Raw genomic sequence first — 6,162 nt, 5'->3', positions numbered from 1 at the left:
CGGGCTGTTTTGGGTTAGTTAATTAAAAACTATGATAAACTTTGATTTAAAAGTTGTTATTCTGAGAAAATGATTTTTATTATGAACATGAAACTATATCCAAAAATTATGGTTAAACTCAAAGTGGAAGTATGTTTTCTAAAATGGTCATCTAGACGTCGTTCTTTCGACTGAAATGACTACCTTTACAAAAACGACTTGTAACTTATTTTTCCGACTATAAACCTATACTTTTTCTGTTTAGATTCATAAAATACAGTTCAATATGAAACCATAGCAATTTGATTCATTCAAAACGGATTTAAAATGAAGAAGTTATGGGTAAAACAAGATTGGATAATTTTTCTCATTTTAGCTACGTGAAAATTGGTAACAAATCTATTCCAACCATAACTTAATCAACTTGTATTGTATATTATGTAATCTTGAGATACCATAGACACGTATACAATGTTTCGACCTATCATGTCGACACATCTATATATATTTCGGAACAACCATAGACACTCTATATGTGAATGTTGGAGTTAGCTATACAGGGTTGAGGTTGATTCCAAAATATATATAGTTTGAGTTGTGATCAATACTGAGATACGTATACACTGGGTCGTGGATTGATTCAAGATAATATTTATTGATTTATTTCTGTACATCTAACTGTGGACAACTAGTTGTAGGTTACTAACGAGGACAGCTGACTTAATAAACTTAAAACATCAAAATATATTAAAAGTGTTGTAAATATATTTTGAACATACTTTAATATATATGTATATATTGTTATAGGTTCGTGAATCAACAGTGGCCAAGTCTTACTTCTCGACGAAGTAAAAAATCTGTGAAAGTGAGTTATAGTCCCACTTTTAAAATCTAATATTTTTGGGATGAGAATACATGCAGGTTTTATAAATGATTTACAAAATAGACACAAGTACGTGAAACTACATTCTATGGTTGAATTATCGAAATCGAATATGCCCCTTTTTATTAAGTCTGGTAATCTAAGAATTAGGGAACAGACACCCTAATTGACGCGAATCCTAAAGATAGATCTATTGGGCTTAACAAACCCCATCCAAAGTACCGGATGCTTTAGTACTTCGAAATTTATATCATATCCGAAGGGTGTCCCGGAATGATGGGGATATTCTTATATATGCATCTTGTTAATGTCGGTTACCAGGTGTTCACCATATGAATGATTTTTATCTCTATGTATGGGATGTGTATTGAAATATGAAATCTTGTGGTCTATTATTATGATTTGATATATATAGGTTAAACCTATAACTCACCAACATTTTTGTTGACGTTTTAAGCATGTTTATTCTCAGGTGATTATTAAGAGCTTCCGCTGTTGCATACTTAAATAAGGACGAGATTTGAAGTCCATGCTTGTATGATATTGTGTAAAAACTGCATTCAAGAAACTTATTTTGTTGTAACATATTTGTATTGTAAACCATTATGTAATGGTCGTGTGTAAACAGGATATTTTAGATTATCTTTATTTGATAATCTACGTAAAACTTTTAAACCTTTATTGATGAAATAAAGGTTATGGTTTGTTTTAAAATGAATGCAGTCTTTGAAAAACGTCTCATATAGAGGTCAAAACCTCGCAACGAAATCAATTAATATGGAACGTTTTTAATCAATAAGAACGGGACATTTCAGTTGGTATCCGAGCGATGGTCTTAGAGAACCAGAATTTTGCATTAGTGTGTCTTATGTAGTTTGTTAGGATGCATTAGTGAGTCTGGACTTCGACCGTGTTTACTTGAAAAATGATTGCTTAACAAATTTTGTTGGAAACTATATATTTTTAACATGTGAATATTATGTGATATATTAATCTCTTAACGCGTTTGATATTATGTGATAGATGTCTACCTCTAGAACAAGTCCCATTGAATCACCTAATAATAATGAAGAGTCAAATGTAAATTGGAATGATTCGTGGACTGATTCACAAGTTCCCGAAGAGGAACCAGAAGAAGAATCGGAACCGGAAGAAGAATCGGAACAAGATGAAGAAATAGAACCGGTGGGGGAAATAATAAAACGGTTAAGTAAAAGAAAATCCTCAACCAACCGACCAAGGTTAATTATGGTCAATGGTGTTTCCGCTAAGGAAGCAAAATATTGGGAGGATTACCAATTCTCCGATGAATCGGATTCCGACGAGAATTCCGATGATGTTATAGAAATTACCCCAACTGAATTTAAAAAGGCAAAAGAAAATAATAAGGGAAAGGGCATAAAAATAGAGAAATCTAATTCCAACCCCGATGAACTTTATATGTATCGTCAACCCCCGAAGTCCTTAAGTTGTAACAATGACCCGGGAACCTCTAAACCACCAGGTTTTTCTAAACCAATGTGGAAAATAACGGCTCGTATTAGGGGAACATCATATATCCCTAGAAACTTGGGAAAACGAACCAAAACCAAAGAAGAAGAAACAAGCGAGTCAGAATAAGATAGTTGTATTCGTGTGGTGTAATATATGTAATATAGTGTGCTTATGCTTTATGATATATGTAAAAATTGCTTGTATTAATAAGTATTTTTTTATGAATCTAACTCTTGTCTATTTTACAGTATAAAAACACAAAATGGATAGACAACCCAATATTTTAAGAGACCTACCCGGAGACATGATTGATGAAATCTTGTCTAGAGTCGGTCAGAATTCCTCGGCACAACTATTTAAGGCGAGATCAGTTTGTAAGACATTCGAAGAACGTTCCAAGAATGATTTGGTTTATAAAAGGCTTTCGTTCGGAAGATGGGGGATATCACATTGGGAAATCCATAAGTTACGATGTGTTTACTTTGACGCATATATCGCGGGGAACCCAAATGCTATTTTACGCAACGGGTTAAGAAATTATTTTGACTCAGTATATCCAAATATAGGACTTCGTGATTTAGAAAAAGCGGCTAACATGCAACATAAAGAAGCATGTTATGCTTACGGGTTAGTAATGTTCGCTTCTCACCAAAGTGAGAACAAGAACATCGGGCTACAACTATTAAACAAAACGTTCCCTCAAGTGACGGAGTCGGTAATTGGGGTAAGAAATGAGGTTTTTAGGTTATTACGAGACTGTTGGTCATTACGTAACCCTCGTCCCTTTGACGACGTTACAACACGCTGTCTTATCAACGGCCATAACGGTTATGTTCCACAAGACCAAGGATGGGAAGTAATCCTAGTAAAACCAGAATGCATGACTTGTTTCTGGACGTATGAATTACGTGTCTTTATTGCCTTTGCTGAACGACTTGTGTACTAGCTAGAATTATCTTCACAACCATCTTGTATCAAATTTATTGTGTGCTATATTTCATGCTATATGTAAAATAAGCGGTATTGTAAGTTTGTAAAATATTGTGTAAAAGTTTGAACGCGAAATATTATTATAATCAGTTTTTCATATAGAATTGTAGTAGTTGAATTGTATATTAGCTACTAAGTATGAACTTAACGGGTAGGTACTACCCGAATTTAAACTTATAAAACGCTAATATGAAGAAAAAGCTTTTATAAATGAGTTCATATTATGCTACGAAATACTATTAACTACTCTTAATATTCTGTATGATTAACTTGTTCCATTTAACTATTTTGAAGGAAATGGCACCGACTACTCGACACACCGTGAATATGAATGAAGAGGAATTCCGTACTTTTCTAGCTTCAAACATAGCCGCAGTACAGGCTGCGCTATATACCAACAATAACCTTGGATCTGGAAGTACAGGAAATCGTGTAGGATGCACCTACAAAGAATTCACTGCCTGCAAACCTTTGGAATTTGATGGAACCGAAGGACCGATCGGATTGAAACGGTGGACCGAGAAGGTCGAATCGGTGTTTGCCATAAGTAAGTGTACTGAAGAGGACAAAGTGAAGTACGCTACGCATACCTTTACAGGTTCTGCGTTAACATGGTGGAATACCTATCTAGAGCAAGTGGGACAAGATGATGCGTACGCACTACCGTGGTCAGCATTCAAGCACTTGATGAACGAGAAGTACCGTCCCAGAACCGAGGTCAATAAGCTCAAGACAGAACTTAGAGGGTTACGAACCCAAGGATTTGATATTACCACATATGAAAGACGATTCACAGAATTGTGCCTATTGTGTCCGGGAGCATTCGAAGATGAGGAAGAGAAGATCGACGCGTTTGTGAAAGGATTACCGGAAAGAATCCAAGAAGATATAAGTTCACACGAGCCCGCCTCCATACAACAGGCATGTAGAATGGCTCACAAACTAGTGAACCAGATTGAAGAAAGAATTAAAGAACAGACTGCTGAAGAGGCCAATGTGAAGCAAGTCAAAAGAAAGTGGGAGGAAAACGGTGATAAGAATCACCAATACAATAACAACAGCAATTATAACAATAATCGCAACAACTATCCTAACAATCGCAACATCAATCGCAACTACAACAAACGGCCCAACAACAACAACAACAACAACAGCAACTACAACAATCATCCCAACAACAATAATAACCGCAACAACAACAACAATCAGAAGCAGCTATGCCAAAGGTGTGAAAAGAATCACTCGGGGTTCTGCACCAAATTTTGCAACAAGTGTAAAAGAAATGGTCATAGCGCGGCGAAGTGTGAGGTCTACGGACCAGGGGTTAATAGAACGAAAGGAACAAATGGTGTCGGAACGAGTAATGGCGGAGCAAGTAGTGTCGGAGCAAGTTATGCCAATGTAGTTTGTTATAAATGTGGAAAACCAGGCCACATTATTAGAAATTGCCCGAACCAGGAGAACACGAATGGACAAGGCCGCGGAAGAGTTTTCAATATTAATGCGGCAGAGGCACAGGAAGACCCGGAGCTTGTTACGGGTACGTTTCTTATTGACAATAAATCTGCTTACGTTTTATTTGATTCGGGTGCGGATAGAAGCTATATGAGTAGAGATTTTTGTGCTAAATTAAGTTGTCCATTGACGCCTTTGGATAGTAAATTTTTACTCGAATTAGCAAATGGTAAATTAATTTCAGCAGATAATATATGTCGGAATCGAGAAATTAAACTGGTTAGCGAAACATTTAAGATTGATTTGATACCAGTAGAGTTAGGGAGTTTTGATGTGATAATTGGTATGGACTGGTTAAAAGAAGTGAAAGCAGAGATCGTTTGTTACAAAAATGCAATTCGCATTATACGAGAAAAAGGAAAACCCTTAATGGTGTACGGAGAAAAGGGCAACACGAAGCTACATCTTATTAGTAATTTGAAGGCACAAAAACTAATAAGAAAAGGTTGCTATGCTGTTCTAGCACACGTCGAGAAAGTACAAACTGAAGAAAAGAGCATCAATGATGTTCCCATTGCAAAAGAATTTCCCGATGTATTTCCGAAAGAATTACCGGGATTACCCCCACAGCGATCCGTTGAATTTCAAATAGATCTTGTACCAGGAGCTGCACCAATAGCTCGTGCTCCTTACAGACTCGCACCCAGCGAGATGAAAGAACTGCAAAGCCAATTACAAGAACTTTTAGAGCGTGGTTTCATTCGACCAAGCACATCACCGTGGGGAGCTCCTGTTTTGTTTGTCAAGAAGAAAGATGGAACATTCAGGTTGTGTATCGACTACCGAGAGTTGAACAAACTTACCATCAAGAACCGCTACCCACTACCGAGAATCGACGACTTATTTGATCAACTACAAGGCTCGTCTGTTTATTCAAAGATTGACTTACGTTCCGGGTATCATCAAATGCGGGTGAAAGAAGATGATATTCCAAAGACTGCTTTCAGAACACGTTACGGTCATTACGAGTTTATGGTCATGCCGTTTGGTTTAACTAATGCACCAGCTGTGTTCATGGACCTTATGAACCGAGTGTGTGGACCATACCTTGACAAGTTTGTCATTGTTTTCATTGATGACATACTTATTTTCTCAAAGAATGACCTAGAACACGGTGAACATTTGAGAAAGGTGTTAGAAGTATTGAGGAAGGAAGAATTGTACGCTAAGTTTTCAAAGTGTGCATTTTGGTTGGAAGAAGTTCAATTCCTCGGTCACATAGTGAACAAAGAAGGTATTAAGGTGGATCCGGCAAAGATAGAAACTGTTGAAAAGTGGGAAACCCCGAAAACTCCGAAACA

The sequence above is a fragment of the Rutidosis leptorrhynchoides genome, chromosome 4, assembly GCF_046630445.1.
Source record: "Rutidosis leptorrhynchoides isolate AG116_Rl617_1_P2 chromosome 4, CSIRO_AGI_Rlap_v1, whole genome shotgun sequence".
NCBI lineage: Eukaryota > Viridiplantae > Streptophyta > Magnoliopsida > Asterales > Asteraceae > Rutidosis > Rutidosis leptorrhynchoides.
This window is presented reverse-complemented; position numbering follows the sequence as displayed.